At 52.3% G+C, this 21,924-nt stretch overlaps 71 non-coding genes and 25 pseudogenes across 71 annotated transcripts; all 96 read right to left on the bottom strand.

The window, feature by feature from the left end:
• Positions 1-64: 64 nt before the first annotated feature.
• On the bottom strand, positions 65-183 carry LOC131117548 (5S ribosomal RNA). Its single transcript, XR_009124763.1, has one exon. It is a non-coding gene; the product is annotated as a 5S ribosomal RNA (ribosomal RNA).
• A 112-nt stretch (positions 184-295) lies between these two features.
• LOC131118382 (5S ribosomal RNA) lies at positions 296-414 on the bottom strand. Its single transcript, XR_009125544.1, has one exon. It is a non-coding gene; the product is annotated as a 5S ribosomal RNA (ribosomal RNA).
• A 112-nt stretch (positions 415-526) lies between these two features.
• On the bottom strand, positions 527-645 carry LOC131117001 (5S ribosomal RNA). The gene has a single exon (XR_009124231.1). It is a non-coding gene; the product is annotated as a 5S ribosomal RNA (ribosomal RNA).
• Positions 646-757: 112 nt separating this feature from the next.
• Positions 758-865, bottom strand: LOC131114072 (5S ribosomal RNA; annotated as a pseudogene).
• A 112-nt stretch (positions 866-977) lies between these two features.
• On the bottom strand, positions 978-1,096 carry LOC131116082 (5S ribosomal RNA). The gene has a single exon (XR_009123343.1). It is a non-coding gene; the product is annotated as a 5S ribosomal RNA (ribosomal RNA).
• A 112-nt stretch (positions 1,097-1,208) lies between these two features.
• LOC131117132 (5S ribosomal RNA) lies at positions 1,209-1,327 on the bottom strand. The gene has a single exon (XR_009124358.1). It is a non-coding gene; the product is annotated as a 5S ribosomal RNA (ribosomal RNA).
• Positions 1,328-1,438: 111 nt separating this feature from the next.
• LOC131111890 (5S ribosomal RNA) lies at positions 1,439-1,547 on the bottom strand (annotated as a pseudogene).
• Positions 1,548-1,659: 112 nt separating this feature from the next.
• On the bottom strand, positions 1,660-1,778 carry LOC131118861 (5S ribosomal RNA). The gene has a single exon (XR_009126001.1). It is a non-coding gene; the product is annotated as a 5S ribosomal RNA (ribosomal RNA).
• A 112-nt stretch (positions 1,779-1,890) lies between these two features.
• LOC131116016 (5S ribosomal RNA) lies at positions 1,891-2,009 on the bottom strand. Its single transcript, XR_009123282.1, has one exon. It is a non-coding gene; the product is annotated as a 5S ribosomal RNA (ribosomal RNA).
• A 111-nt stretch (positions 2,010-2,120) lies between these two features.
• LOC131113629 (5S ribosomal RNA) lies at positions 2,121-2,229 on the bottom strand (annotated as a pseudogene).
• A 112-nt stretch (positions 2,230-2,341) lies between these two features.
• Positions 2,342-2,460, bottom strand: LOC131116254 (5S ribosomal RNA). Its single transcript, XR_009123509.1, has one exon. It is a non-coding gene; the product is annotated as a 5S ribosomal RNA (ribosomal RNA).
• A 112-nt stretch (positions 2,461-2,572) lies between these two features.
• On the bottom strand, positions 2,573-2,690 carry LOC131119105 (5S ribosomal RNA). The gene has a single exon (XR_009126233.1). It is a non-coding gene; the product is annotated as a 5S ribosomal RNA (ribosomal RNA).
• A 112-nt stretch (positions 2,691-2,802) lies between these two features.
• Positions 2,803-2,911, bottom strand: LOC131112287 (5S ribosomal RNA; annotated as a pseudogene).
• A 112-nt stretch (positions 2,912-3,023) lies between these two features.
• LOC131118261 (5S ribosomal RNA) lies at positions 3,024-3,142 on the bottom strand. The gene has a single exon (XR_009125427.1). It is a non-coding gene; the product is annotated as a 5S ribosomal RNA (ribosomal RNA).
• A 112-nt stretch (positions 3,143-3,254) lies between these two features.
• LOC131113207 (5S ribosomal RNA) lies at positions 3,255-3,373 on the bottom strand. Its single transcript, XR_009121471.1, has one exon. It is a non-coding gene; the product is annotated as a 5S ribosomal RNA (ribosomal RNA).
• A 111-nt stretch (positions 3,374-3,484) lies between these two features.
• LOC131117826 (5S ribosomal RNA) lies at positions 3,485-3,603 on the bottom strand. Its single transcript, XR_009125032.1, has one exon. It is a non-coding gene; the product is annotated as a 5S ribosomal RNA (ribosomal RNA).
• Positions 3,604-3,715: 112 nt separating this feature from the next.
• Positions 3,716-3,834, bottom strand: LOC131115863 (5S ribosomal RNA). Its single transcript, XR_009123132.1, has one exon. It is a non-coding gene; the product is annotated as a 5S ribosomal RNA (ribosomal RNA).
• A 111-nt stretch (positions 3,835-3,945) lies between these two features.
• On the bottom strand, positions 3,946-4,054 carry LOC131112797 (5S ribosomal RNA; annotated as a pseudogene).
• Positions 4,055-4,166: 112 nt separating this feature from the next.
• Positions 4,167-4,285, bottom strand: LOC131114793 (5S ribosomal RNA). Its single transcript, XR_009122095.1, has one exon. It is a non-coding gene; the product is annotated as a 5S ribosomal RNA (ribosomal RNA).
• Positions 4,286-4,396: 111 nt separating this feature from the next.
• Positions 4,397-4,515, bottom strand: LOC131117236 (5S ribosomal RNA). The gene has a single exon (XR_009124459.1). It is a non-coding gene; the product is annotated as a 5S ribosomal RNA (ribosomal RNA).
• A 112-nt stretch (positions 4,516-4,627) lies between these two features.
• LOC131114792 (5S ribosomal RNA) lies at positions 4,628-4,746 on the bottom strand. The gene has a single exon (XR_009122094.1). It is a non-coding gene; the product is annotated as a 5S ribosomal RNA (ribosomal RNA).
• Positions 4,747-4,858: 112 nt separating this feature from the next.
• LOC131116282 (5S ribosomal RNA) lies at positions 4,859-4,977 on the bottom strand. Its single transcript, XR_009123537.1, has one exon. It is a non-coding gene; the product is annotated as a 5S ribosomal RNA (ribosomal RNA).
• Positions 4,978-5,089: 112 nt separating this feature from the next.
• LOC131114071 (5S ribosomal RNA) lies at positions 5,090-5,197 on the bottom strand (annotated as a pseudogene).
• A 112-nt stretch (positions 5,198-5,309) lies between these two features.
• LOC131116081 (5S ribosomal RNA) lies at positions 5,310-5,428 on the bottom strand. The gene has a single exon (XR_009123342.1). It is a non-coding gene; the product is annotated as a 5S ribosomal RNA (ribosomal RNA).
• Positions 5,429-5,540: 112 nt separating this feature from the next.
• On the bottom strand, positions 5,541-5,659 carry LOC131117131 (5S ribosomal RNA). Its single transcript, XR_009124357.1, has one exon. It is a non-coding gene; the product is annotated as a 5S ribosomal RNA (ribosomal RNA).
• A 111-nt stretch (positions 5,660-5,770) lies between these two features.
• Positions 5,771-5,879, bottom strand: LOC131111888 (5S ribosomal RNA; annotated as a pseudogene).
• A 112-nt stretch (positions 5,880-5,991) lies between these two features.
• LOC131118399 (5S ribosomal RNA) lies at positions 5,992-6,110 on the bottom strand. Its single transcript, XR_009125565.1, has one exon. It is a non-coding gene; the product is annotated as a 5S ribosomal RNA (ribosomal RNA).
• Positions 6,111-6,222: 112 nt separating this feature from the next.
• Positions 6,223-6,341, bottom strand: LOC131113195 (5S ribosomal RNA). The gene has a single exon (XR_009121469.1). It is a non-coding gene; the product is annotated as a 5S ribosomal RNA (ribosomal RNA).
• Positions 6,342-6,452: 111 nt separating this feature from the next.
• On the bottom strand, positions 6,453-6,561 carry LOC131113627 (5S ribosomal RNA; annotated as a pseudogene).
• Positions 6,562-6,673: 112 nt separating this feature from the next.
• On the bottom strand, positions 6,674-6,792 carry LOC131114791 (5S ribosomal RNA). Its single transcript, XR_009122093.1, has one exon. It is a non-coding gene; the product is annotated as a 5S ribosomal RNA (ribosomal RNA).
• A 112-nt stretch (positions 6,793-6,904) lies between these two features.
• On the bottom strand, positions 6,905-7,022 carry LOC131119104 (5S ribosomal RNA). The gene has a single exon (XR_009126232.1). It is a non-coding gene; the product is annotated as a 5S ribosomal RNA (ribosomal RNA).
• A 112-nt stretch (positions 7,023-7,134) lies between these two features.
• Positions 7,135-7,243, bottom strand: LOC131112285 (5S ribosomal RNA; annotated as a pseudogene).
• Positions 7,244-7,355: 112 nt separating this feature from the next.
• On the bottom strand, positions 7,356-7,474 carry LOC131118260 (5S ribosomal RNA). The gene has a single exon (XR_009125426.1). It is a non-coding gene; the product is annotated as a 5S ribosomal RNA (ribosomal RNA).
• A 112-nt stretch (positions 7,475-7,586) lies between these two features.
• LOC131113183 (5S ribosomal RNA) lies at positions 7,587-7,705 on the bottom strand. Its single transcript, XR_009121468.1, has one exon. It is a non-coding gene; the product is annotated as a 5S ribosomal RNA (ribosomal RNA).
• A 111-nt stretch (positions 7,706-7,816) lies between these two features.
• Positions 7,817-7,935, bottom strand: LOC131114790 (5S ribosomal RNA). Its single transcript, XR_009122092.1, has one exon. It is a non-coding gene; the product is annotated as a 5S ribosomal RNA (ribosomal RNA).
• A 111-nt stretch (positions 7,936-8,046) lies between these two features.
• Positions 8,047-8,155, bottom strand: LOC131112795 (5S ribosomal RNA; annotated as a pseudogene).
• A 112-nt stretch (positions 8,156-8,267) lies between these two features.
• LOC131114789 (5S ribosomal RNA) lies at positions 8,268-8,386 on the bottom strand. The gene has a single exon (XR_009122091.1). It is a non-coding gene; the product is annotated as a 5S ribosomal RNA (ribosomal RNA).
• Positions 8,387-8,497: 111 nt separating this feature from the next.
• Positions 8,498-8,616, bottom strand: LOC131117235 (5S ribosomal RNA). The gene has a single exon (XR_009124458.1). It is a non-coding gene; the product is annotated as a 5S ribosomal RNA (ribosomal RNA).
• A 112-nt stretch (positions 8,617-8,728) lies between these two features.
• LOC131114788 (5S ribosomal RNA) lies at positions 8,729-8,847 on the bottom strand. Its single transcript, XR_009122090.1, has one exon. It is a non-coding gene; the product is annotated as a 5S ribosomal RNA (ribosomal RNA).
• A 112-nt stretch (positions 8,848-8,959) lies between these two features.
• Positions 8,960-9,078, bottom strand: LOC131117000 (5S ribosomal RNA). Its single transcript, XR_009124230.1, has one exon. It is a non-coding gene; the product is annotated as a 5S ribosomal RNA (ribosomal RNA).
• Positions 9,079-9,190: 112 nt separating this feature from the next.
• LOC131114069 (5S ribosomal RNA) lies at positions 9,191-9,298 on the bottom strand (annotated as a pseudogene).
• A 112-nt stretch (positions 9,299-9,410) lies between these two features.
• On the bottom strand, positions 9,411-9,529 carry LOC131116080 (5S ribosomal RNA). The gene has a single exon (XR_009123341.1). It is a non-coding gene; the product is annotated as a 5S ribosomal RNA (ribosomal RNA).
• A 112-nt stretch (positions 9,530-9,641) lies between these two features.
• On the bottom strand, positions 9,642-9,760 carry LOC131117946 (5S ribosomal RNA). Its single transcript, XR_009125144.1, has one exon. It is a non-coding gene; the product is annotated as a 5S ribosomal RNA (ribosomal RNA).
• A 111-nt stretch (positions 9,761-9,871) lies between these two features.
• Positions 9,872-9,980, bottom strand: LOC131111887 (5S ribosomal RNA; annotated as a pseudogene).
• Positions 9,981-10,092: 112 nt separating this feature from the next.
• LOC131117678 (5S ribosomal RNA) lies at positions 10,093-10,211 on the bottom strand. The gene has a single exon (XR_009124889.1). It is a non-coding gene; the product is annotated as a 5S ribosomal RNA (ribosomal RNA).
• A 112-nt stretch (positions 10,212-10,323) lies between these two features.
• Positions 10,324-10,442, bottom strand: LOC131113172 (5S ribosomal RNA). The gene has a single exon (XR_009121467.1). It is a non-coding gene; the product is annotated as a 5S ribosomal RNA (ribosomal RNA).
• A 111-nt stretch (positions 10,443-10,553) lies between these two features.
• On the bottom strand, positions 10,554-10,662 carry LOC131113626 (5S ribosomal RNA; annotated as a pseudogene).
• Positions 10,663-10,774: 112 nt separating this feature from the next.
• Positions 10,775-10,893, bottom strand: LOC131114787 (5S ribosomal RNA). The gene has a single exon (XR_009122089.1). It is a non-coding gene; the product is annotated as a 5S ribosomal RNA (ribosomal RNA).
• A 112-nt stretch (positions 10,894-11,005) lies between these two features.
• Positions 11,006-11,123, bottom strand: LOC131119103 (5S ribosomal RNA). Its single transcript, XR_009126231.1, has one exon. It is a non-coding gene; the product is annotated as a 5S ribosomal RNA (ribosomal RNA).
• Positions 11,124-11,235: 112 nt separating this feature from the next.
• Positions 11,236-11,344, bottom strand: LOC131112284 (5S ribosomal RNA; annotated as a pseudogene).
• A 112-nt stretch (positions 11,345-11,456) lies between these two features.
• On the bottom strand, positions 11,457-11,575 carry LOC131118258 (5S ribosomal RNA). The gene has a single exon (XR_009125424.1). It is a non-coding gene; the product is annotated as a 5S ribosomal RNA (ribosomal RNA).
• A 112-nt stretch (positions 11,576-11,687) lies between these two features.
• Positions 11,688-11,806, bottom strand: LOC131113161 (5S ribosomal RNA). The gene has a single exon (XR_009121466.1). It is a non-coding gene; the product is annotated as a 5S ribosomal RNA (ribosomal RNA).
• A 111-nt stretch (positions 11,807-11,917) lies between these two features.
• On the bottom strand, positions 11,918-12,036 carry LOC131117825 (5S ribosomal RNA). The gene has a single exon (XR_009125031.1). It is a non-coding gene; the product is annotated as a 5S ribosomal RNA (ribosomal RNA).
• A 111-nt stretch (positions 12,037-12,147) lies between these two features.
• On the bottom strand, positions 12,148-12,266 carry LOC131115515 (5S ribosomal RNA). Its single transcript, XR_009122793.1, has one exon. It is a non-coding gene; the product is annotated as a 5S ribosomal RNA (ribosomal RNA).
• A 112-nt stretch (positions 12,267-12,378) lies between these two features.
• Positions 12,379-12,497, bottom strand: LOC131116587 (5S ribosomal RNA). Its single transcript, XR_009123830.1, has one exon. It is a non-coding gene; the product is annotated as a 5S ribosomal RNA (ribosomal RNA).
• Positions 12,498-12,608: 111 nt separating this feature from the next.
• On the bottom strand, positions 12,609-12,717 carry LOC131111886 (5S ribosomal RNA; annotated as a pseudogene).
• A 112-nt stretch (positions 12,718-12,829) lies between these two features.
• On the bottom strand, positions 12,830-12,948 carry LOC131117677 (5S ribosomal RNA). The gene has a single exon (XR_009124888.1). It is a non-coding gene; the product is annotated as a 5S ribosomal RNA (ribosomal RNA).
• Positions 12,949-13,060: 112 nt separating this feature from the next.
• On the bottom strand, positions 13,061-13,179 carry LOC131115644 (5S ribosomal RNA). The gene has a single exon (XR_009122919.1). It is a non-coding gene; the product is annotated as a 5S ribosomal RNA (ribosomal RNA).
• A 112-nt stretch (positions 13,180-13,291) lies between these two features.
• On the bottom strand, positions 13,292-13,410 carry LOC131116015 (5S ribosomal RNA). The gene has a single exon (XR_009123281.1). It is a non-coding gene; the product is annotated as a 5S ribosomal RNA (ribosomal RNA).
• Positions 13,411-13,521: 111 nt separating this feature from the next.
• Positions 13,522-13,630, bottom strand: LOC131113625 (5S ribosomal RNA; annotated as a pseudogene).
• Positions 13,631-13,742: 112 nt separating this feature from the next.
• On the bottom strand, positions 13,743-13,861 carry LOC131116253 (5S ribosomal RNA). Its single transcript, XR_009123508.1, has one exon. It is a non-coding gene; the product is annotated as a 5S ribosomal RNA (ribosomal RNA).
• A 112-nt stretch (positions 13,862-13,973) lies between these two features.
• Positions 13,974-14,091, bottom strand: LOC131119102 (5S ribosomal RNA). Its single transcript, XR_009126230.1, has one exon. It is a non-coding gene; the product is annotated as a 5S ribosomal RNA (ribosomal RNA).
• A 112-nt stretch (positions 14,092-14,203) lies between these two features.
• LOC131112283 (5S ribosomal RNA) lies at positions 14,204-14,312 on the bottom strand (annotated as a pseudogene).
• Positions 14,313-14,424: 112 nt separating this feature from the next.
• Positions 14,425-14,543, bottom strand: LOC131118257 (5S ribosomal RNA). The gene has a single exon (XR_009125423.1). It is a non-coding gene; the product is annotated as a 5S ribosomal RNA (ribosomal RNA).
• Positions 14,544-14,655: 112 nt separating this feature from the next.
• On the bottom strand, positions 14,656-14,774 carry LOC131113150 (5S ribosomal RNA). Its single transcript, XR_009121465.1, has one exon. It is a non-coding gene; the product is annotated as a 5S ribosomal RNA (ribosomal RNA).
• A 111-nt stretch (positions 14,775-14,885) lies between these two features.
• Positions 14,886-15,004, bottom strand: LOC131117824 (5S ribosomal RNA). Its single transcript, XR_009125030.1, has one exon. It is a non-coding gene; the product is annotated as a 5S ribosomal RNA (ribosomal RNA).
• Positions 15,005-15,116: 112 nt separating this feature from the next.
• LOC131115861 (5S ribosomal RNA) lies at positions 15,117-15,235 on the bottom strand. The gene has a single exon (XR_009123129.1). It is a non-coding gene; the product is annotated as a 5S ribosomal RNA (ribosomal RNA).
• Positions 15,236-15,346: 111 nt separating this feature from the next.
• On the bottom strand, positions 15,347-15,455 carry LOC131112794 (5S ribosomal RNA; annotated as a pseudogene).
• Positions 15,456-15,567: 112 nt separating this feature from the next.
• LOC131114786 (5S ribosomal RNA) lies at positions 15,568-15,686 on the bottom strand. Its single transcript, XR_009122088.1, has one exon. It is a non-coding gene; the product is annotated as a 5S ribosomal RNA (ribosomal RNA).
• Positions 15,687-15,797: 111 nt separating this feature from the next.
• LOC131117233 (5S ribosomal RNA) lies at positions 15,798-15,916 on the bottom strand. The gene has a single exon (XR_009124456.1). It is a non-coding gene; the product is annotated as a 5S ribosomal RNA (ribosomal RNA).
• A 112-nt stretch (positions 15,917-16,028) lies between these two features.
• Positions 16,029-16,147, bottom strand: LOC131114785 (5S ribosomal RNA). Its single transcript, XR_009122087.1, has one exon. It is a non-coding gene; the product is annotated as a 5S ribosomal RNA (ribosomal RNA).
• A 112-nt stretch (positions 16,148-16,259) lies between these two features.
• Positions 16,260-16,378, bottom strand: LOC131116281 (5S ribosomal RNA). Its single transcript, XR_009123536.1, has one exon. It is a non-coding gene; the product is annotated as a 5S ribosomal RNA (ribosomal RNA).
• Positions 16,379-16,490: 112 nt separating this feature from the next.
• Positions 16,491-16,598, bottom strand: LOC131114068 (5S ribosomal RNA; annotated as a pseudogene).
• A 112-nt stretch (positions 16,599-16,710) lies between these two features.
• LOC131116079 (5S ribosomal RNA) lies at positions 16,711-16,829 on the bottom strand. The gene has a single exon (XR_009123340.1). It is a non-coding gene; the product is annotated as a 5S ribosomal RNA (ribosomal RNA).
• Positions 16,830-16,941: 112 nt separating this feature from the next.
• LOC131117129 (5S ribosomal RNA) lies at positions 16,942-17,060 on the bottom strand. Its single transcript, XR_009124355.1, has one exon. It is a non-coding gene; the product is annotated as a 5S ribosomal RNA (ribosomal RNA).
• A 111-nt stretch (positions 17,061-17,171) lies between these two features.
• On the bottom strand, positions 17,172-17,280 carry LOC131111885 (5S ribosomal RNA; annotated as a pseudogene).
• Positions 17,281-17,392: 112 nt separating this feature from the next.
• Positions 17,393-17,511, bottom strand: LOC131118398 (5S ribosomal RNA). The gene has a single exon (XR_009125564.1). It is a non-coding gene; the product is annotated as a 5S ribosomal RNA (ribosomal RNA).
• A 112-nt stretch (positions 17,512-17,623) lies between these two features.
• LOC131113137 (5S ribosomal RNA) lies at positions 17,624-17,742 on the bottom strand. Its single transcript, XR_009121463.1, has one exon. It is a non-coding gene; the product is annotated as a 5S ribosomal RNA (ribosomal RNA).
• A 111-nt stretch (positions 17,743-17,853) lies between these two features.
• On the bottom strand, positions 17,854-17,962 carry LOC131113624 (5S ribosomal RNA; annotated as a pseudogene).
• A 112-nt stretch (positions 17,963-18,074) lies between these two features.
• Positions 18,075-18,193, bottom strand: LOC131114783 (5S ribosomal RNA). The gene has a single exon (XR_009122085.1). It is a non-coding gene; the product is annotated as a 5S ribosomal RNA (ribosomal RNA).
• A 112-nt stretch (positions 18,194-18,305) lies between these two features.
• Positions 18,306-18,423, bottom strand: LOC131119101 (5S ribosomal RNA). The gene has a single exon (XR_009126229.1). It is a non-coding gene; the product is annotated as a 5S ribosomal RNA (ribosomal RNA).
• A 112-nt stretch (positions 18,424-18,535) lies between these two features.
• Positions 18,536-18,644, bottom strand: LOC131112282 (5S ribosomal RNA; annotated as a pseudogene).
• A 112-nt stretch (positions 18,645-18,756) lies between these two features.
• LOC131118256 (5S ribosomal RNA) lies at positions 18,757-18,875 on the bottom strand. Its single transcript, XR_009125422.1, has one exon. It is a non-coding gene; the product is annotated as a 5S ribosomal RNA (ribosomal RNA).
• Positions 18,876-18,987: 112 nt separating this feature from the next.
• On the bottom strand, positions 18,988-19,106 carry LOC131113126 (5S ribosomal RNA). The gene has a single exon (XR_009121462.1). It is a non-coding gene; the product is annotated as a 5S ribosomal RNA (ribosomal RNA).
• Positions 19,107-19,217: 111 nt separating this feature from the next.
• Positions 19,218-19,336, bottom strand: LOC131114782 (5S ribosomal RNA). Its single transcript, XR_009122084.1, has one exon. It is a non-coding gene; the product is annotated as a 5S ribosomal RNA (ribosomal RNA).
• A 111-nt stretch (positions 19,337-19,447) lies between these two features.
• On the bottom strand, positions 19,448-19,556 carry LOC131112793 (5S ribosomal RNA; annotated as a pseudogene).
• Positions 19,557-19,668: 112 nt separating this feature from the next.
• On the bottom strand, positions 19,669-19,787 carry LOC131114781 (5S ribosomal RNA). Its single transcript, XR_009122083.1, has one exon. It is a non-coding gene; the product is annotated as a 5S ribosomal RNA (ribosomal RNA).
• Positions 19,788-19,898: 111 nt separating this feature from the next.
• Positions 19,899-20,017, bottom strand: LOC131117231 (5S ribosomal RNA). The gene has a single exon (XR_009124455.1). It is a non-coding gene; the product is annotated as a 5S ribosomal RNA (ribosomal RNA).
• Positions 20,018-20,129: 112 nt separating this feature from the next.
• Positions 20,130-20,248, bottom strand: LOC131114780 (5S ribosomal RNA). The gene has a single exon (XR_009122082.1). It is a non-coding gene; the product is annotated as a 5S ribosomal RNA (ribosomal RNA).
• Positions 20,249-20,360: 112 nt separating this feature from the next.
• On the bottom strand, positions 20,361-20,479 carry LOC131116999 (5S ribosomal RNA). Its single transcript, XR_009124229.1, has one exon. It is a non-coding gene; the product is annotated as a 5S ribosomal RNA (ribosomal RNA).
• A 112-nt stretch (positions 20,480-20,591) lies between these two features.
• On the bottom strand, positions 20,592-20,699 carry LOC131114067 (5S ribosomal RNA; annotated as a pseudogene).
• A 112-nt stretch (positions 20,700-20,811) lies between these two features.
• Positions 20,812-20,930, bottom strand: LOC131116078 (5S ribosomal RNA). The gene has a single exon (XR_009123339.1). It is a non-coding gene; the product is annotated as a 5S ribosomal RNA (ribosomal RNA).
• A 112-nt stretch (positions 20,931-21,042) lies between these two features.
• On the bottom strand, positions 21,043-21,161 carry LOC131117945 (5S ribosomal RNA). Its single transcript, XR_009125143.1, has one exon. It is a non-coding gene; the product is annotated as a 5S ribosomal RNA (ribosomal RNA).
• Positions 21,162-21,272: 111 nt separating this feature from the next.
• Positions 21,273-21,381, bottom strand: LOC131111884 (5S ribosomal RNA; annotated as a pseudogene).
• Positions 21,382-21,493: 112 nt separating this feature from the next.
• On the bottom strand, positions 21,494-21,612 carry LOC131117676 (5S ribosomal RNA). The gene has a single exon (XR_009124887.1). It is a non-coding gene; the product is annotated as a 5S ribosomal RNA (ribosomal RNA).
• A 112-nt stretch (positions 21,613-21,724) lies between these two features.
• Positions 21,725-21,843, bottom strand: LOC131113115 (5S ribosomal RNA). The gene has a single exon (XR_009121460.1). It is a non-coding gene; the product is annotated as a 5S ribosomal RNA (ribosomal RNA).
• Between the last annotated feature and the right edge of the window lie 81 nt (positions 21,844-21,924).

The following is a 21,924-nucleotide window of genomic DNA, read 5'->3' as shown; positions in this document are numbered from 1 at the left end:
CTAGATCCAGCAAAAAGTGTCAAACAGCGCCCTCTGCTGTCAGGCTAGAGCAGAAACCATAAAAAGCTTACAGCACCTGGTATTCCCAGGCGGTCTCCCATCCAAGTACTAACCAGGCCCACCCCTGCTTAGCTTCCTAGATCGGACGAGATCGGGCGTTTTCAGGGTAGTATGGCCATAAGCTGCCAGGTCAACTGAAAAGATCCTATTTGAAGAAGACGCAGGCCAAACTAGACTCCAGCAAAAAGTGTCAAACAGCGCCCTCTGCTGTCAGGCAAGAGCAGAAACCATAAAAAGCTTACAGCACCTGGTATTCCCAGGCGGTCTCCCATCCAAGTCCTAACCAGGCCCGCCCCTGCTTAGCTTCCGAGATCGGACGAGACCGGGCGTTTTCAGGGTAGTATGGCCGTAAGCTGCCAGGGCAACTGAAAAGATCCTATTTGAAGGCGACGCAGGCCAAACTAGACTCCAGCAAAAAGTGTCAAACAGCGCCCTCTGCTGTTAGGCAAGAGCAGAAACCATAAAAAGCTTACAGCACCTGGTATTCCCAGGCGGTCTCCCATTCAAGTACTAACCAGGCCCGCCCGTGCTTAGCTTCCGAGATCGGACGAGATCGGGCGTTTTCAAGGTAGTATGGCCGTAAGCTGCCAGGTCAACTGAAAAAATCCTATTTGAAGGTGACGCAGGCCAAACTAGACTCCAGCAAAACATGTCAAACAGCGCCCTCTGCTGTCAGGCAAGAGCAGAAACCATAAAAAGCTTACAGCACCTGGTATTCCCAGGCGGTCTCCCATCCAAGTATAACCAGGCCCGCCCCTGCTTAGCTTCCGAGATCGGGCGTTTTCAGGGTAGTATGGCCAAAAGCTGCCAAGGCAACTGAAAAGATCCTATTTGAAGGCGACGCAGGACAAACTAGACTCCAGCAAAAAGTGTCAAACAGCGCCCTCTGCTGTCAGGCAAGAGCAGAAACCATAAAAAGCGTACAGCACCTGGTATTCCCAGGTGGTCTCCCATCCAAGTACTAACCAGGCCCGCCCCTGCTTAGCTTCCGAGATCGGACGAGATCGGGCGTTTTCAGGGTAGTATGGCCGTAAGCTGCCAGGGCAAATGAAAAGATCCTATTTGAAGGCGACGCAGGCCAAACTAGACTCCAGCAAAAAGTGTCAAACAGCGCCCTCTGCTGTCAGGCAAGAGCAGAAACCATAAAAGGCTTACAGCACCTGGTATTGCCAGACGGTCTCCCATCCAAGTACTAACCAGGCCCACCCCTGCTTAGCTTCCGAGATCGGACGAGATCGGGCGTTTTCAGGGTAGTATGGCCGTAAGCTGCCAGGACAACTGAAAAGATCTTATTTGAAGGCGACGCAGGCCAAACTAGATCCAGCAAAAAGTGTCAAACAGCGCCCTCTGCTGTCAGGCTAGAGCAGAAACCATAAAGAGCTTACAGCACCTGGTATTCCCAGGCGGTCTCCCATCCAAGTACTAACCAGGCCCGCCCCTGCTTAGCTTCCGAGATCGGGCGTTTTCAGGGTAGTATGGCCGTAAGCGGCCAGGTCAACTGAAAATATCCTATTTGAAGGTGACGCAGGCCAAACTAGACTCCAGCAAAACATGTCAAACAGCGCCCTCTGCTGTCAGGCAAGAGCAGAAACCATGAAAAGCTTACAGCACCTGGTATTCCCAGGCGGTCTCTCATCCAAGTACTAACCAGGCTCGCCCCTGCTTAGCTTCCGAGATCGGACGAGATCGGGCGTTTCCAGGGTAGTATGGCCGTATGCTGCCACATCAACTGAAAAGATCCTATTTGAAGGCGACGCAGGCCAAACTAGACTCCAGCAAAAGGTGTCAAACAGCGCCCTCTGCTGTCAGGCAAGAGCAGAAACCATAAAAAGCTTACAGCACCTGGTATTCCCAGGCGGTCTCCCTTCCAAGTACTAACCAGGCCCGCCCCTGCTTAGCTTCCGAGATCGGACGAGATCAGGCGTTTTCAGGGTGGTATGGCCGTAAGCTGCCAGGACAACTGAAAAGATCTTATTTGAAGGCGACGCAGGCCAAACTAGATCCAGCAAAAAGTGTCAAACAGCGCCCTCTGCTGTCAGGCTAGAGCAAAAACCATAAAAAGCTTACAGCACCTGGTATTCCCAGGCGGTCTCCCATCCAAGTACTAACCAGGCCCTCCCCTGCTTAGCTTCCGAGATCAGGCGTTTTCAGGGTAGTATGGCCAAAAGCTGCCAAGGCAACTGAAAAGATCCTATTTGAAGGCGACGCAGGACAAACTAGACTCCAGCAAAACATGTCAAACAGCGCCCTCTGCTGTCAGCCTAGAGCAGAAACCATAAAAAGCTTACAGCACCTGGTATTCCCAGGCGGTCTCCCATCCATGTACTAACCAGGCCCGCCCCTGCTTAGCTTCCGAGATCGGACGAGATCGGGCGTTTTCAGGGTAGTATGGCCGTAAGCTGCCAGGTCAACTGAAAAGATCCTATTTGAAGGTGACGCAGGCCAAACTAGACTACAGCAAAAAGTGTCAAACAGCGCCCTCTGCTGTCAGGCAAGAGCAGAAACCATAAAAAGCTTACAGCACCTGGTATTCACAGGCGGTCTCCCATCCAAGTACTAACCAGGCCCGGCCCTGCTTAGCTTCCGAGATCGTACGAGATCGGGCGTTTTCAGGGTAGTATGGCCTAAGCTGCCAGGTCAACTGAAAAGATCCTATTTGAAAGTGACGCAGGCCAAACTAGACTACAGCAAAAAGTGTCAAACAGCGCCCTCTGCTGTCAGGCAAGAGCAGAAACCATAAAAAGCTTACAGCACCTGGTATTCACAGGCGGTCTCCCATCCAAGTACTAACCAGGCCCGCCCCTGCTTAGCTTCCGAGATCGGGCGTTTTCAGGGTAGTATGGCCGTAAGCTGCCAGGACAACTGAAAAGATCCTATTTGAAGAAGACGCAGGCCAAACTAGACTCCAGCAAAAAGTGTCAAACAGCGCCCTCTGCTGTCAGGCAAGAGCAGAAACCATAAAAAGCTTACAGCACCTGGTAATCCCAGGCGGTCTCCCATCCAAGTACTAACCAGGACCGCCCCTGCTTAGCTTCCGAGATCGGACGAGATCGGGCGTTTTCAGGGTAGTATGGCCGTAAGCTGCAAGGGCGACTGAAAAGATCCTATTTGAAGGCGACGCAGGCCAAACTAGACTCCAGCAAAAAGTGTCAAACAGCGCCCTCTGCTGTCAGGCAAGAGCAGAAACCATAAAAAGCTTACAGCACCTGGTATTCCCAGGCGGTCTCCCATCCAAGTACTAACCAGGCCCGCCCCTGCTTAGCTTCCGAGATCGGACGAGATCAGGCGTTTTCAGGGTGGTATGGCCGTAAGCTGCCAGGACAACTGAAAAGATCTTATTTGAAGGCGACGCAGGCCAAACTAGATCCAGCAAAAAGTGTCAAACAGCGCCCTCTGCTGTCAGGCTAGAGCAGAAACCATAAAAAGCTTACAGCACCTGGTATTCCCAGGCGGTCTCCCATCCAAGTACTAACCAGGCCCGCCCCTGCTTAGCTTCCGAGATCGGACGAGATCGGGCCTTTTCAGGGTAATATGGCCGTAAGCTGCCACATCAACTGAAAAGATCCTATTTGAAGGCGACGCAGGCCAAACTAGACTCCAGCAAAAAGTGACAAACAGCGCCCTCTGCTGTCAGGCAAGAGCAGAAACCAAAAAAAGCTTACAGCACCTGGTATTCCCAGGCGGTCTCCCATCCAAGTACTAACCAGGCCCGCCCCTGCTTAGCTTCCGAGATCGGACGAGATCAGGCGTTTTCAGGGTAGTATGGCCGTAAGCTGCCAGGGCAACTGAAAAGATCCTATTTGAAGAAGACGCAGGCCAAACTAGATCCAGCAAAAAGTGTCAAACAGCGCCCTCTGCTGTCAGGCTAGAGCAGAAACCATAAAAAGCTTACAGCACCTGGTATTCCCAGGCGGTCTCCCATCCAAGTACTAACCAGGCCCTCCCCTGCTTAGCTTCCGAGATCAGGCGTTTTCAGGGTAGTGTGGCCGTAAGCTGCCAGGGCAACTGTAAAGATCCTATTTGAAGGCGACGCAGGCCAAACTAGACTCCAGCAAAAAGTGTCAAACAGCGCCCTCTGCTGTCAGGCAAGAGCAGAAACCATAAAAAGCTTACAGCACCTGGTATTCCCAGGCGGTCTCCCATCCAAGTACTAACCAGGCCCGCCCCTGCTTAGCTTCCGAGATCGGACGAGATCGGGCGTTTTCAGGGTAGTATGGCCGTAAGCTGCCACATCAACTGAAAAGATCCTATTTGAAGGCGACGCAGGCCAAACTAGAGCCAGCAAAAAGTGTCAAATAGCGCCCTCTGCTGTCAGGCAAGAGCAGAAACCATAAAAAGCTTACAGCACCTGGTATTCCCAGGCGGTCTCCCATCCAAGTACTAACCAGGCCCGCCCCTGCTTAGCTTCTGAGATCGGAAGAGATCGGGCGTTTTCAGGGTAGTATGGCCGTAAGCTGCCAGGCCAACTGAAAAGATCCTATTTGAAGGCGACGCAGGCCAAACTAGACTCCAGCAAAAAGTGTCAAACAGCGCCCTCTGCTGTCAGGCAAGAGCAGAAACCATAAAAAGCTTACAGCACCTGGTATTCCCAGGCGGTCTCCCATCCAAGTACTAACCAGGCCCGCCCCTGCTTAGCTTCCGAGATCGGACGAGATCGGGCGTTTTCAGGGTAGTATGGCCGTAAGCTGCCAGGTCAACTGAAAAGATCTTATTTGAAGGCGACGCAGGCCAAACTAGACTCCAGCAAAAAGTGTCAAACAGCGCCCTCTGCTGTTAGGCAAGAGCAGAAACCATAAAAAGCTTACAGCACCTGGTATTCCCAGGCGGTCTCCCATTCAAGTACTAACCAGGCCCGCCCGTGCTTAGCTTCCGAGATCGGATGAGATCGGGCGTTTTCAAGGTAGTATGGCCGTAAGCTGCCAGGTCAACTGAAAAAATCCTATTTGAAGGTGACGCAGGCCAAACTAGACTCCAGCAAAACATGTCAAACAGCGCCCTCTGCTGTCAGGCAAGAGCAGAAACCATAAAAAGCTTACAGCACCTGGTATTCCCAGGCGGTCTCCCATCCAAGTATAACCAGGCCCGCCCCTGCTTAGCTTCCGAGATCGGGCGTTTTCAGGGTAGTATGGCCAAAAGCTGCCAAGGCAACTGAAAAGATCCTATTTGAAGGCGACGCAGGACAAACTAGACTCCAGCAAAAAGTGTCAAACAGCGCCCTCTGCTGTCAGGCAAGAGCAGAAACCATAAAAAGCGTACAGCACCTGGTATTCCCAGGTGGTCTCCCATCCAAGTACTAACCAGGCCCGCCCCTGCTTAGCTTCCGAGATCGGACGAGATCGGGCGTTTTCAGGGTAGTATGGCCGTAAGCTGCCAGGGCAAATGAAAAGATCCTATTTGAAGGCGACGCAGGCCAAACTAGACTCCAGCAAAAAGTGTCAAACAGCGCCCTCTGCTGTCAGGCAAGAGCAGAAACCATAAAAGGCTTACAGCACCTGGTATTGCCAGACGGTCTCCCATCCAAGTACTAACCAGGCCCACCCCTGCTTAGCTTCCGAGATCGGACGAGATCGGGCGTTTTCAGGGTAGTATGGCCGTAAGCTGCCAGGACAACTGAAAAGATCTTATTTGAAGGCGACGCAGGCCAAACTAGATCCAGCAAAAAGTGTCAAACAGCGCCCTCTGCTGTCAGGCTAGAGCAGAAACCATAAAGAGCTTACAGCACCTGGTATTCCCAGGCGGTCTCCCATCCAAGTACTAACCAGGCCCGCCCCTGCTTAGCTTCCGAGATCGGGCGTTTTCAGGGTAGTATGGCCGTAAGCGGCCAGGTCAACTGAAAATATCCTATTTGAAGGTGACGCAGGCCAAACTAGACTCCAGCAAAACATGTCAAACAGCGCCCTCTGCTGTCAGGCAAGAGCAGAAACCATGAAAAGCTTACAGCACCTGGTATTCCCAGGCGGTCTCTCATCCAAGTACTAACCAGGCTCGCCCCTGCTTAGCTTCCGAGATCGGACGAGATCGGGCGTTTCCAGGGTAGTATGGCCGTAAGCTGCCACATCAACTGAAAAGATCCTATTTGAAGGCGACGCAGGCCAAACTAGACTCCAGCAAAAGGTGTCAAACAGCGCCCTCTGCTGTCAGGCAAGAGCAGAAACCATAAAAAGCTTACAGCACCTGGTATTCCCAGGCGGTCTCCCATCCAAGTACTAACCAGGCCCGCCCCTGCTTAGCTTCCGAGATCGGACGAGATCAGGCGTTTTCAGGGTGGTATGGCCGTAAGCTGCCAGGACAACTGAAAAGATCTTATTTGAAGGCGACGCAGGCCAAACTAGATCCAGCAAAAAGTGTCAAACAGCGCCCTCTGCTGTCAGGCTAGAGCAAAAACCATAAAAAGCTTACAGCACCTGGTATTCCCAGGCGGTCTCCCATCCAAGTACTAACCAGGCCCTCCCCTGCTTAGCTTCCGAGATCAGGCGTTTTCAGGGTAGTATGGCCAAAAGCTGCCAAGGCAACTGAAAAGATCCTATTTGAAGGCGACGCAGGACAAACTAGACTCCAGCAAAACATGTCAAACAGCGCCCTCTGCTGTCAGGCTAGAGCAGAAACCATAAAAAGCTTACAGCACCTGGTATTCCCAGGCGGTCTCCCATCCAAGTACTAACCAGGCCCGCCCCTGCTTAGCTTCCGAGATCGGACGAGATCGGGCGTTTTCAGGGTAGTATGGCCGTAAGCTGCCAGGTCAACTGAAAAGATCCTATTTGAAGGTGACGCAGGCCAAACTAGACTACAGCAAAAAGTGTCAAACAGCGCCCTCTGCTGTCAGGCAAGAGCAGAAACCATAAAAAGCTTACAGCACCTGGTATTCACAGGCGGTCTCCCATCCAAGTACTAACCAGGCCCGGCCCTGCTTAGCTTCCGAGATCGTACGAGATCGGGCGTTTTCAGGGTAGTATGGCCTAAGCTGCCAGGTCAACTGAAAAGATCCTATTTGAAAGTGACGCAGGCCAAACTAGACTACAGCAAAAAGTGTCAAACAGCGCCCTCTGCTGTCAGGCAAGAGCAGAAACCATAAAAAGCTTACAGCACCTGGTATTCACAGGCGGTCTCCCATCCAAGTACTAACCAGGCCCGCCCCTGCTTAGCTTCCGAGATCGGGCGTTTTCAGGGTAGTATGGCCGTAAGCTGCCAGGACAACTGAAAAGATCCTATTTGAAGAAGACGCAGGCCAAACTAGACTCCAGCAAAAAGTGTCAAACAGCGCCCTCTGCTGTCAGGCAAGAGCAGAAACCATAAAAAGCTTACAGCACCTGGTAATCCCAGGCGGTCTCCCATCCAAGTACTAACCAGGACCGCCCCTGCTTAGCTTCCGAGATCGGACGAGATCGGGCGTTTTCAGGGTAGTATGGCCGTAAGCTGCAAGGGCGACTGAAAAGATCCTATTTGAAGGCGACGCAGGCCAAACTAGACTCCAGCAAAAAGTGTCAAACAGCGCCCTCTGCTGTCAGGAAAGAGCAGAAACCATAAAAAGCTTACAGCACCTGGTATTCCCAGGCGGTCTCCCATCCAAGTACTAACCAGGCCCGCCCCTGCTTAGCTTCCGAGATCGGACGAGATCAGGCGTTTTCAGGGTGGTATGGCCGTAAGCTGCCAGGACAACTGAAAAGATCTTATTTGAAGGCGACGCAGGCCAAACTAGATCCAGCAAAAAGTGTCAAACAGCGCCCTCTGCTGTCAGGCTAGAGCAGAAACCATAAAAAGCTTACAGCACCTGGTATTCCCAGGCGGTCTCCCATCCAAGTACTAACCAGGCCCGCCCCTGCTTAGCTTCCGAGATCGGACGAGATCGGGCGTTTTCAGGGTAGTATGGCCGTAAGCTGCCAGGGCAACTGAAAAGATCCTATTTGAAGAAGACGCAGGCCAAACTAGATCCAGCAAAAAGTGTCAAACAGCGCCCTCTGCTGTCAGGCTAGAGCAGAAACCATAAAAAGCTTACAGCACCTGGTATTCCCAGGCGGTCTCCCATCCAAGTACTAACCAGGCCCTCCCCTGCTTAGCTTCCGAGATCAGGCGTTTTCAGGGTAGTGTGGCCGTAAGCTGCCAGGGCAACTGTAAAGATCCTATTTGAAGGCGACGCAGGCCAAACTAGACTCCAGCAAAAAGTGTCAAACAGCGCCCTCTGCTGTCAGGCAAGAGCAGAAACCATAAAAAGCTTACAGCACCTGGTATTCCCAGGCGGTCTCCCATCCAAGTACTAACCAGGCCCGCCCCTGCTTAGCTTCCGAGATCGGACGAGATCGGGCGTTTTCAGGGTAGTATGGCCGTAAGCTGCCACATCAACTGAAAAGATCCTATTTGAAGGCGACGCAGGCCAAACTAGAGCCAGCAAAAAGTGTCAAATAGCGCCCTCTGCTGTCAGGCAAGAGCAGAAACCATAAAAAGCTTACAGCACCTGGTATTCCCAGGCGGTCTCCCATCCAAGTACTAACCAGGCCCGCCCCTGCTTAGCTTCTGAGATCGGAAGAGATCGGGCGTTTTCAGGGTAGTATGGCCGTAAGCTGCCAGGACAACTGAAAAGATCCTATTTGAAGGCGACGCAGGCCAAACTAGACTCCAGCAAAAAGTGTCAAACAGCGCCCTCTGCTGTCAGGCAAGAGCAGAAACCATAAAAAGCTTACAGCACCTGGTATTCCCAGGCGGTCTCCCATCCAAGTACTAACCAGGCCCGCCCCTGCTTAGCTTCCGAGATCGGACGAGATCGGGCGTTTTCAGGGTAGTATGGCCGTAAGCTGCCAGGTCAACTGAAAAGATCTTATTTGAAGGCGACGCAGGCCAAACTAGACTCCAGCAAAAAGTGTCAAACAGCGCCCTCTGCTGTTAGGCAAGAGCAGAAACCATAAAAAGCTTACAGCACCTGGTATTCCCAGGCGGTCTCCCATTCAAGTACTAACCAGGCCCGCCCGTGCTTAGCTTCCGAGATCGGACGAGATCGGGCGTTTTCAAGGTAGTATGGCCGTAAGCTGCCAGGTCAACTGAAAAAATCCTATTTGAAGGTGACGCAGGCCAAACTAGACTCCAGCAAAACATGTCAAACAGCGCCCTCTGCTGTCAGGCAAGAGCAGAAACCATAAAAAGCTTACAGCACCTGGTATTCCCAGGCGGTCTCCCATCCAAGTATAACCAGGCCCGCCCCTGCTTAGCTTCCGAGATCGGGCGTTTTCAGGGTAGTATGGCCAAAAGCTGCCAAGGCAACTGAAAAGATCCTATTTGAAGGCGACGCAGGACAAACTAGACTCCAGCAAAAAGTGTCAAACAGCGCCCTCTGCTGTCAGGCAAGAGCAGAAACCATAAAAAGCGTACAGCACCTGGTATTCCCAGGTGGTCTCCCATCCAAGTACTAACCAGGCCCGCCCCTGCTTAGCTTCCGAGATCGGACGAGATCGGGCGTTTTCAGGGTAGTATGGCCGTAAGCTGCCAGGGCAAATGAAAAGATCCTATTTGAAGGCGACGCAGGCCAAACTAGACTCCAGCAAAAAGTGTCAAACAGCGCCCTCTGCTGTCAGGCAAGAGCAGAAACCATAAAAGGCTTACAGCACCTGGTATTGCCAGGCGGTCTCCCATCCAAGTACTAACTAGGCCCACCCCTGCTTAGCTTCCGAGATCGGACGAGATCGGGCGTTTTCAGGGTAGTATGGCCGTAAGCTGCCAGGACAACTGAAAAGATCTTATTTGAAGGTGACGCAGGCCAAACTAGATCCAGCAAAAAGTGTCAAACAGCGCCCTCTGCTGTCAGGCTAGAGCAGAAACCATAAAGAGCTTACAGCACCTGGTATTCCCAGGCGGTCTCCCATCCAAGTACTAACCAGGCCCGCCCCTGCTTAGCTTCCGAGATCGGGCGTTTTCAGGGTAGTATGGCCGTAAGCGGCCAGGTCAACTGAAAATATCCTATTTGAAGGTGACGCAGGCCAAACTAGACTCCAGCAAAACATGTCAAACAGCGCCCTCTGCTGTCAGGCAAGAGCAGAAACCATGAAAAGCTTACAGCACCTGTTATTCCCAGGCGGTCTCCCATCCAAGTACTAACCAGGCTCGCCCCTGCTTAGCTTCCGAGATCGGACGAGATCGGGCGTTTTCAGGGTAGTATGGCCGTAAGCTGCCACATCAACTGAAAAGATCCTATTTGAAGGCGACGCAGGCCAAACTAGACTCCAGCAAAAGGTGTCAAACAGCGCCCTCTGCTGTCAGGCAAGAGCAGAAACCATAAAAAGCTTACAGCACCTGGTATTCCCAGGCGGTCTCCCATCCAAGTACTAACCAGGCCCGCCCCTGCTTAGCTTCCGAGATCGGACGAGATCAGGCGTTTTCAGGGTGGTATGGCCGTAAGCTGCCAGGACAACTGAAAAGATCTTATTTGAAGGCGACGCAGGCCAAACTAGATCCAGCAAAAAGTGTCAAACAGCGCCCTCTGCTGTCAGGCTAGAGCAAAAACCATAAAAAGCTTACAGCACCTGGTATTCCCAGGCGGTCTCCCATCCAAGTACTAACCAGGCCCTCCCCTGCTTAGCTTCCGAGATCAGGCGTTTTCAGGGTAGTATGGCCAAAAGCTGCCAAGGCAACTGAAAAGATCCTATTTGAAGGCGACGCAGGACAAACTAGACTCCAGCAAAACATGTCAAACAGCGCCCTCTGCTGTCAGGCTAGAGCAGAAACCATAAAAAGCTTACAGCACCTGGTATTCCCAGGCGGTCTCCCATCCAAGTACTAACCAGGCCCGCCCCTGCTTAGCTTCCGAGATCGGACGAGATCGGGCGTTTTCAGGGTAGTATGGCCGTAAGCTGCCAGGTCAACTGAAAAGATCCTATTTGAAGGTGACGCAGGCCAAACTAGACTACAGCAAAAAGTGTCAAACAGCGCCCTCTGCTGTCAGGCAAGAGCAGAAACCATAAAAAGCTTACAGCACCTGGTATTCACAGGCGGTCTCCCATCCAAGTACTAACCAGGCCCGGCCCTGCTTAGCTTCCGAGATCGTACGAGATCGGGCGTTTTCAGGGTAGTATGGCCTAAGCTGCCAGGTCAACTGAAAAGATCCTATTTGAAAGTGACGCAGGCCAAACTAGACTACAGCAAAAAGTGTCAAACAGCGCCCTCTGCTGTCAGGCAAGAGCAGAAACCATAAAAAGCTTACAGCACCTGGTATTCACAGGCGGTCTCCCATCCAAGTACTAACCAGGCCCGCCCCTGCTTAGCTTCCGAGATCGGGCGTTTTCAGGGTAGTATGGCCGTAAGCTGCCACATCAACTGAAAAGATCCTATTTGAAGAAGACGCAGGCCAAACTAGACTCCAGCAAAAAGTGTCAAACAGCGCCCTCTGCTGTCAGGCAAGAGCAGAAACCATAAAAAGCTTACAGCACCTGGTAATCCCAGGCGGTCTCCCATCCAAGTACTAACCAGGACCGCCCCTGCTTAGCTTCCGAGATCGGACGAGATCGGGCGTTTTCAGGGTAGTATGGCCGTAAGCTGCAAGGGCGACTGAAAAGATCCTATTTGAAGGCGACGCAGGCCAAACTAGACTCCAGCAAAAAGTGTCAAACAGCGCCCTCTGCTGTCAGGCAAGAGCAGAAACCATAAAAAGCTTACAGCACCTGGTATTCCCAGGCGGTCTCCCATCCAAGTACTAACCAGGCCCGCCCCTGCTTAGCTTCCGAGATCGGACGAGATCAGGCGTTTTCAGGGTGGTATGGCCGTAAGCTGCCAGGACAACTGAAAAGATCTTATTTGAAGGCGACGCAGGCCAAACTAGATCCAGCAAAAAGTGTCAAACAGCGCCCTCTGCTGTCAGGCTAGAGCAGAAACCATAAAAAGCTTACAGCACCTGGTATTCCCAGGCGGTCTCCCATCCAAGTACTAACCAGGCCCGCCCCTGCTTAGCTTCCGAGATCGGACGAGATCGGGCCTTTTCAGGGTAATATGGCCGTAAGCTGCCACATCAACTGAAAAGATCCTATTTGAAGGCGACGCAGGCCAAACTAGATCCATCAAAAAGTGTCAAACAGCGCCCTCTGCTGTTAGGCAAGAGCAGAAACCATAAAAAGCTTACAGCACCTGGTATTCCCAGGCGGTCTCCCATTCAAGTACTAACCAGGCCCGCCCCTGCTTAGCTTCCGAGATCGGACGAGATCGGGCGTTTTCAGGGTAGTATGGCCGTAAGCTGCCAGGGCAAATGAAAAGATCCTATTTGAAGGCGACGCAGGCCAAACTAGACTCCAGCAAAAAGTGTCAAACAGCGCCCTCTGCTGTCAGGCAAGAGCAGAAACCATAAAAGGCTTACAGCACCTGGTATTGCCAGGCGGTCTCCCATCCAAGTACTAACCAGGCCCACCCCTGCTTAGCTTCCGAGATCGGACGAGATCGGGCGTTTTCAGGGTAGTATGGCCGTAAGCTGCCAGGACAACTGAAAAGATCTTATTTGAAGGCGACGCAGGCCAAACTAGATCCAGCAAAAAGTGTCAAACAGCGCCCTCTGCTGTCAGGCTAGAGCAGAAACCATAAAGAGCTTACAGCACCTGGTATTCCCAGGCGGTCTCCCATCCAAGTACTAACCAGGCCCGCCCCTGCTTAGCTTCCGAGATCGGGCGTTTTCAGGGTAGTATGGCCGTAAGCGGCCAGGTCAACTGAAAATATCCTATTTGAAGGTGACGCAGGCCAAACTAGACTCCAGCAAAACATGTCAAACAGCGCCCTCTGCTGTCAGGCAAGAGCAGAAACCATGAAAAGCTTACAGCACCTGTTATTCCCAGGCGGTCTCCCATCCAAGTACTAACCAGGCTCGCCCCTGCTTAGCTTCCGAGATCGGACGAGATCGGGCGTTTTCAGGGTAGTATGGCCGTAAGCTGCCACATCAACTGAAAAGATCCTATTTGAAGGCGACGCAGGCCAAACTAGACTCCAGCAAAAGGTGTCAAACAGCGCCCTCTGCTGTCAGGCAAGAGCAGAAACCATAAAAAGCTTACAGCACCTGGTATTCCCTGGCGGTCTCCCATCCAAGTACTAACCAGGCCCGCCCCTGCTTAGCTTCCGAGATCGGACGAGATCAGGCGTTTTCAGGGTGGTATGGCCGTAAGCTGCCAGGTCAACTGAAAAGATCCTATTTGAAGGTGACGCAGGCCAAACTAGACTACAGCAAAAAGTGTCAAACAGCGCCCTCTGCTGTCAGGCAAGAGCAGAAACCATAAAAAGCTTACAGCACCTGGTATTCCCAGGCGGTCTCCCTTCCAAGTACTAACCAGGCCCGCCCCTGCTTAGCTTCCGAGATCGGACGAGATCAGGCGTTTTCAGGGTGGTATGGCCGTAAGCTGCCAGGACAACTGAAAAGATCTTATTTGAAGGCGACGCAGGCCAAACTAGATCCAGCAAAAAGTGTCAAACAGCGCCCTCTGCTGTCAGGCTAGAGCAAAAACCATAAAAAGCTTACAGCACCTGGTATTCCCAGGCGGTCTCCCATCCAAGTACTAACCAGGCCCTCCCCTGCTTAGCTTCCGAGATCAGGCGTTTTCAGGGTAGTATGGCCAAAAGCTGCCAAGGCAACTGAAAAGATCCTATTTGAAGGCGACGCAGGACAAACTAGACTCCAGCAAAACATGTCAAACAGCGCCCTCTGCTGTCAGCCTAGAGCAGAAACCATAAAAAGCTTACAGCACCTGGTATTCCCAGGCGGTCTCCCATCCATGTACTAACCAGGCCCGCCCCTGCTTAGCTTCCGAGATCGGACGAGATCGGGCGTTTTCAGGGTAGTATGGCCGTAAGCTGCCAGGTCAACTGAAAAGATCCTATTTGAAGGTGACGCAGGCCAAACTAGACTACAGCAAAAAGTGTCAAACAGCGCCCTCTGCTGTCAGGCAAGAGCAGAAACCATAAAAAGCTTACAGCACCTGGTATTCACAGGCGGTCTCCCATCCAAGTACTAACCAGGCCCGGCCCTGCTTAGCTTCCGAGATCGTACGAGATCGGGCGTTTTCAGGGTAGTATGGCCTAAGCTGCCAGGTCAACTGAAAAGATCCTATTTGAAAGTGACGCAGGCCAAACTAGACTACAGCAAAAAGTGTCAAACAGCGCCCTCTGCTGTCAGGCAAGAGCAGAAACCATAAAAAGCTTACAGCACCTGGTATTCACAGGCGGTCTCCCATCCAAGTACTAACCAGGCCCGCCCCTGCTTAGCTTCCGAGATCGGGCGTTTTCAGGGTAGTATGGCCGTAAGCTGCCAGGACAACTGAAAAGATCCTATTTGAAGAAGACGCAGGCCAAACTAGACTCCAGCAAAAAGTGTCAAACAGCGCCCTCTGCTGTCAGGCAAGAGCAGAAACCATAAAAAGCTTACAGCACCTGGTAATCCCAGGCGGTCTCCCATCCAAGTACTAACCAGGACCGCCCCTGCTTAGCTTCCGAGATCGGACGAGATCGGGCGTTTTCAGGGTAGTATGGCCGTAAGCTGCAAGGGCGACTGAAAAGATCCTATTTGAAGGCGACGCAGGCCAAACTAGACTCCAGCAAAAAGTGTCAAACAGCGCCCTCTGCTGTCAGGCAAGAGCAGAAACCATAAAAAGCTTACAGCACCTGGTATTCCCAGGCGGTCTCCCATCCAAGTACTAACCAGGCCCGCCCCTGCTTAGCTTCCGAGATCGGACGAGATCAGGCGTTTTCAGGGTGGTATGGCCGTAAGCTGCCAGGACAACTGAAAAGATCTTATTTGAAGGCGACGCAGGCCAAACTAGATCCAGCAAAAAGTGTCAAACAGCGCCCTCTGCTGTCAGGCTAGAGCAGAAACCATAAAAAGCTTACAGCACCTGGTATTCCCAGGCGGTCTCCCATCCAAGTACTAACCAGGCCCGCCCCTGCTTAGCTTCCGAGATCGGACGAGATCGGGCCTTTTCAGGGTAATATGGCCGTAAGCTGCCACATCAACTGAAAAGATCCTATTTGAAGGCGACGCAGGCCAAACTAGACTCCAGCAAAAAGTGACAAACAGCGCCCTCTGCTGTCAGGCAAGAGCAGAAACCAAAAAAAGCTTACAGCACCTGGTATTCCCAGGCGGTCTCCCATCCAAGTACTAACCAGGCCCGCCCCTGCTTAGCTTCCGAGATCGGACGAGATCAGGCGTTTTCAGGGTAGTATGGCCGTAAGCTGCCAGGGCAACTGAAAAGATCCTATTTGAAGAAGACGCAGGCCAAACTAGATCCAGCAAAAAGTGTCAAACAGCGCCCTCTGCTGTCAGGCTAGAGCAGAAACCATAAAAAGCTTACAGCACCTGGTATTCCCAGGCGGTCTCCCATCCAAGTACTAACCAGGCCCTCCCCTGCTTAGCTTCCGAGATCAGGCGTTTTCAGGGTAGTGTGGCCGTAAGCTGCCAGGGCAACTGTAAAGATCCTATTTGAAGGCGACGCAGGCCAAACTAGACTCCAGCAAAAAGTGTCAAACAGCGCCCTCTGCTGTCAGGCAAGAGCAGAAACCATAAAAAGCTTACAGCACCTGGTATTCCCAGGCGGTCTCCCATCCAAGTACTAACCAGGCCCGCCCCTGCTTAGCTTCCGAGATCGGACGAGATCGGGCGTTTTCAGGGTAGTATGGCCGTAAGCTGCCACATCAACTGAAAAGATCCTATTTGAAGGCGACGCAGGCCAAACTAGAGCCAGCAAAAAGTGTCAAATAGCGCCCTCTGCTGTCAGGCAAGAGCAGAAACCATAAAAAGCTTACAGCACCTGGTATTCCCAGGCGGTCTCCCATCCAAGTACTAACCAGGCCCGCCCCTGCTTAGCTTCTGAGATCGGAAGAGATCGGGCGTTTTCAGGGTAGTATGGCCGTAAGCTGCCAGGCCAACTGAAAAGATCCTATTTGAAGGCGACGCAGGCCAAACTAGACTCCAGCAAAAAGTGTCAAACAGCGCCCTCTGCTGTCAGGCAAGAGCAGAAACCATAAAAAGCTTACAGCACCTGGTATTCCCAGGCGGTCTCCCATCCAAGTACTAACCAGGCCCGCCCCTGCTTAGCTTCCGAGATCGGACGAGATCGGGCGTTTTCAGGGTAGTATGGCCGTAAGCTGCCAGGTCAACTGAAAAGATCTTATTTGAAGGCGACGCAGGCCAAACTAGACTCCAGCAAAAAGTGTCAAACAGCGCCCTCTGCTGTTAGGCAAGAGCAGAAACCATAAAAAGCTTACAGCACCTGGTATTCCCAGGCGGTCTCCCATTCAAGTACTAACCAGGCCCGCCCGTGCTTAGCTTCCGAGATCGGATGAGATCGGGCGTTTTCAAGGTAGTATGGCCGTAAGCTGCCAGGTCAACTGAAAAAATCCTATTTGAAGGTGACGCAGGCCAAACTAGACTCCAGCAAAACATGTCAAACAGCGCCCTCTGCTGTCAGGCAAGAGCAGAAACCATAAAAAGCTTACAGCACCTGGTATTCCCAGGCGGTCTCCCATCCAAGTATAACCAGGCCCGCCCCTGCTTAGCTTCCGAGATCGGGCGTTTTCAGGGTAGTATGGCCAAAAGCTGCCAAGGCAACTGAAAAGATCCTATTTGAAGGCGACGCAGGACAAACTAGACTCCAGCAAAAAGTGTCAAACAGCGCCCTCTGCTGTCAGGCAAGAGCAGAAACCATAAAAAGCGTACAGCACCTGGTATTCCCAGGTGGTCTCCCATCCAAGTACTAACCAGGCCCGCCCCTGCTTAGCTTCCGAGATCGGACGAGATCGGGCGTTTTCAGGGTAGTATGGCCGTAAGCTGCCAGGGCAAATGAAAAGATCCTATTTGAAGGCGACGCAGGCCAAACTAGACTCCAGCAAAAAGTGTCAAACAGCGCCCTCTGCTGTCAGGCAAGAGCAGAAACCATAAAAGGCTTACAGCACCTGGTATTGCCAGACGGTCTCCCATCCAAGTACTAACCAGGCCCACCCCTGCTTAGCTTCCGAGATCGGACGAGATCGGGCGTTTTCAGGGTAGTATGGCCGTAAGCTGCCAGGACAACTGAAAAGATCTTATTTGAAGGCGACGCAGGCCAAACTAGATCCAGCAAAAAGTGTCAAACAGCGCCCTCTGCTGTCAGGCTAGAGCAGAAACCATAAAGAGCTTACAGCACCTGGTATTCCCAGGCGGTCTCCCATCCAAGTACTAACCAGGCCCGCCCCTGCTTAGCTTCCGAGATCGGGCGTTTTCAGGGTAGTATGGCCGTAAGCGGCCAGGTCAACTGAAAATATCCTATTTGAAGGTGACGCAGGCCAAACTAGACTCCAGCAAAACATGTCAAACAGCGCCCTCTGCTGTCAGGCAAGAGCAGAAACCATGAAAAGCTTACAGCACCTGGTATTCCCAGGCGGTCTCTCATCCAAGTACTAACCAGGCTCGCCCCTGCTTAGCTTCCGAGATCGGACGAGATCGGGCGTTTCCAGGGTAGTATGGCCGTAAGCTGCCACATCAACTGAAAAGATCCTATTTGAAGGCGACGCAGGCCAAACTAGACTCCAGCAAAAGGTGTCAAACAGCGCCCTCTGCTGTCAGGCAAGAGCAGAAACCATAAAAAGCTTACAGCACCTGGTATTCCCAGGCGGTCTCCCATCCAAGTACTAACCAGGCCCGCCCCTGCTTAGCTTCCGAGATCGGACGAGATCAGGCGTTTTCAGGGTGGTATGGCCGTAAGCTGCCAGGACAACTGAAAAGATCTTATTTGAAGGCGACGCAGGCCAAACTAGATCCAGCAAAAAGTGTCAAACAGCGCCCTCTGCTGTCAGGCTAGAGCAAAAACCATAAAAAGCTTACAGCACCTGGTATTCCCAGGCGGTCTCCCATCCAAGTACTAACCAGGCCCTCCCCTGCTTAGCTTCCGAGATCAGGCGTTTTCAGGGTAGTATGGCCAAAAGCTGCCAAGGCAACTGAAAAGATCCTATTTGAAGGCGACGCAGGACAAACTAGACTCCAGCAAAACATGTCAAACAGCGCCCTCTGCTGTCAGGCTAGAGCAGAAACCATAAAAAGCTTACAGCACCTGGTATTCCCAGGCGGTCTCCCATCCAAGTACTAACCAGGCCCGCCCCTGCTTAGCTTCCGAGATCGGACGAGATCGGGCGTTTTCAGGGTAGTATGGCCGTAAGCTGCCAGGTCAACTGAAAAGATCCTATTTGAAGGTGACGCAGGCCAAACTAGACTACAGCAAAAAGTGTCAAACAGCGCCCTCTGCTGTCAGGCAAGAGCAGAAACCATAAAAAGCTTACAGCACCTGGTATTCACAGGCGGTCTCCCATCCAAGTACTAACCAGGCCCGGCCCTGCTTAGCTTCCGAGATCGTACGAGATCGGGCGTTTTCAGGGTAGTATGGCCTAAGCTGCCAGGTCAACTGAAAAGATCCTATTTGAAAGTGACGCAGGCCAAACTAGACTACAGCAAAAAGTGTCAAACAGCGCCCTCTGCTGTCAGGCAAGAGCAGAAACCATAAAAAGCTTACAGCACCTGGTATTCACAGGCGGTCTCCCATCCAAGTACTAACCAGGCCCGCCCCTGCTTAGCTTCCGAGATCGGGCGTTTTCAGGGTAGTATGGCCGTAAGCTGCCAGGACAACTGAAAAGATCCTATTTGAAGAAGACGCAGGCCAAACTAGACTCCAGCAAAAAGTGTCAAACAGCGCCCTCTGCTGTCAGGCAAGAGCAGAAACCATAAAAAGCTTACAGCACCTGGTAATCCCAGGCGGTCTCCCATCCAAGTACTAACCAGGACCGCCCCTGCTTAGCTTCCGAGATCGGACGAGATCGGGCGTTTTCAGGGTAGTATGGCCGTAAGCTGCAAGGGCGACTGAAAAGATCCTATTTGAAGGCGACGCAGGCCAAACTAGACTCCAGCAAAAAGTGTCAAACAGCGCCCTCTGCTGTCAGGAAAGAGCAGAAACCATAAAAAGCTTACAGCACCTGGTATTCCCAGGCGGTCTCCCATCCAAGTACTAACCAGGCCCGCCCCTGCTTAGCTTCCGAGATCGGACGAGATCAGGCGTTTTCAGGGTGGTATGGCCGTAAGCTGCCAGGACAACTGAAAAGATCTTATTTGAAGGCGACGCAGGCCAAACTAGATCCAGCAAAAAGTGTCAAACAGCGCCCTCTGCTGTCAGGCTAGAGCAGAAACCATAAAAAGCTTACAGCACCTGGTATTCCCAGGCGGTCTCCCATCCAAGTACTAACCAGGCCCGCCCCTGCTTAGCTTCCGAGATCGGACGAGATCGGGCGTTTTCAGGGTAGTATGGCCGTAAGCTGCCAGGGCAACTGAAAAGATCCTATTTGAAGAAGACGCAGGCCAAACTAGATCCAGCAAAAAGTGTCAAACAGCGCCCTCTGCTGTCAGGCTAGAGCAGAAACCATAAAAAGCTTACAGCACCTGGTATTCCCAGGCGGTCTCCCATCCAAGTACTAACCAGGCCCTCCCCTGCTTAGCTTCCGAGATCAGGCGTTTTCAGGGTAGTGTGGCCGTAAGCTGCCAGGGCAACTGTAAAGATCCTATTTGAAGGCGACGCAGGCCAAACTAGACTCCAGCAAAAAGTGTCAAACAGCGCCCTCTGCTGTCAGGCAAGAGCAGAAACCATAAAAAGCTTACAGCACCTGGTATTCCCAGGCGGTCTCCCATCCAAGTACTAACCAGGCCCGCCCCTGCTTAGCTTCCGAGATCGGACGAGATCGGGCGTTTTCAGGGTAGTATGGCCGTAAGCTGCCACATCAACTGAAAAGATCCTATTTGAAGGCGACGCAGGCCAAACTAGAGCCAGCAAAAAGTGTCAAATAGCGCCCTCTGCTGTCAGGCAAGAGCAGAAACCATAAAAAGCTTACAGCACCTGGTATTCCCAGGCGGTCTCCCATCCAAGTACTAACCAGGCCCGCCCCTGCTTAGCTTCTGAGATCGGAAGAGATCGGGCGTTTTCAGGGTAGTATGGCCGTAAGCTGCCAGGACAACTGAAAAGATCCTATTTGAAGGCGACGCAGGCCAAACTAGACTCCAGCAAAAAGTGTCAAACAGCGCCCTCTGCTGTCAGGCAAGAGCAGAAACCATAAAAAGCTTACAGCACCTGGTATTCCCAGGCGGTCTCCCATCCAAGTACTAACCAGGCCCGCCCCTGCTTAGCTTCCGAGATCGGACGAGATCGGGCGTTTTCAGGGTAGTATGGCCGTAAGCTGCCAGGTCAACTGAAAAGATCTTATTTGAAGGCGACGCAGGCCAAACTAGACTCCAGCAAAAAGTGTCAAACAGCGCCCTCTGCTGTTAGGCAAGAGCAGAAACCATAAAAAGCTTACAGCACCTGGTATTCCCAGGCGGTCTCCCATTCAAGTACTAACCAGGCCCGCCCGTGCTTAGCTTCCGAGATCGGACGAGATCGGGCGTTTTCAAGGTAGTATGGCCGTAAGCTGCCAGGTCAACTGAAAAAATCCTATTTGAAGGTGACGCAGGCCAAACTAGACTCCAGCAAAACATGTCAAACAGCGCCCTCTGCTGTCAGGCAAGAGCAGAAACCATAAAAAGCTTACAGCACCTGGTATTCCCAGGCGGTCTCCCATCCAAGTATAACCAGGCCCGCCCCTGCTTAGCTTCCGAGATCGGGCGTTTTCAGGGTAGTATGGCCAAAAGCTGCCAAGGCAACTGAAAAGATCCTATTTGAAGGCGACGCAGGACAAACTAGACTCCAGCAAAAAGTGTCAAACAGCGCCCTCTGCTGTCAGGCAAGAGCAGAAACCATAAAAAGCGTACAGCACCTGGTATTCCCAGGTGGTCTCCCATCCAAGTACTAACCAGGCCCGCCCCTGCTTAGCTTCCGAGATCGGACGAGATCGGGCGTTTTCAGGGTAGTATGGCCGTAAGCTGCCAGGGCAAATGAAAAGATCCTATTTGAAGGCGACGCAGGCCAAACTAGACTCCAGCAAAAAGTGTCAAACAGCGCCCTCTGCTGTCAGGCAAGAGCAGAAACCATAAAAGGCTTACAGCACCTGGTATTGCCAGGCGGTCTCCCATCCAAGTACTAACTAGGCCCACCCCTGCTTAGCTTCCGAGATCGGACGAGATCGGGCGTTTTCAGGGTAGTATGGCCGTAAGCTGCCAGGACAACTGAAAAGATCTTATTTGAAGGTGACGCAGGCCAAACTAGATCCAGCAAAAAGTGTCAAACAGCGCCCTCTGCTGTCAGGCTAGAGCAGAAACCATAAAGAGCTTACAGCACCTGGTATTCCCAGGCGGTCTCCCATCCAAGTACTAACCAGGCCCGCCCCTGCTTAGCTTCCGAGATCGGGCGTTTTCAGGGTAGTATGGCCGTAAGCGGCCAGGTCAACTGAAAATATCCTATTTGAAGGTGACGCAGGCCAAACTAGACTCCAGCAAAACATGTCAAACAGCGCCCTCTGCTGTCAGGCAAGAGCAGAAACCATGAAAAGCTTACAGCACCTGTTATTCCCAGGCGGTCTCCCATCCAAGTACTAACCAGGCTCGCCCCTGCTTAGCTTCCGAGATCGGACGAGATCGGGCGTTTTCAGGGTAGTATGGCCGTAAGCTGCCACATCAACTGAAAAGATCCTATTTGAAGGCGACGCAGGCCAAACTAGACTCCAGCAAAAGGTGTCAAACAGCGCCCTCTGCTGTCAGGCAAGAGCAGAAACCATAAAAAGCTTACAGCACCTGGTATTCCCAGGCGGTCTCCCATCCAAGTACTAACCAGGCCCGCCCCTGCTTAGCTTCCGAGATCGGACGAGATCAGGCGTTTTCAGGGTGGTATGGCCGTAAGCTGCCAGGACAACTGAAAAGATCTTATTTGAAGGCGACGCAGGCCAAACTAGATCCAGCAAAAAGTGTCAAACAGCGCCCTC

The sequence above is a fragment of the Doryrhamphus excisus genome, unplaced genomic scaffold, assembly GCF_030265055.1.
Source record: "Doryrhamphus excisus isolate RoL2022-K1 unplaced genomic scaffold, RoL_Dexc_1.0 HiC_scaffold_25, whole genome shotgun sequence".
Lineage (NCBI taxonomy): Eukaryota > Metazoa > Chordata > Actinopteri > Syngnathiformes > Syngnathidae > Doryrhamphus > Doryrhamphus excisus.
This window is presented reverse-complemented; position numbering and strand designations above follow the sequence as displayed.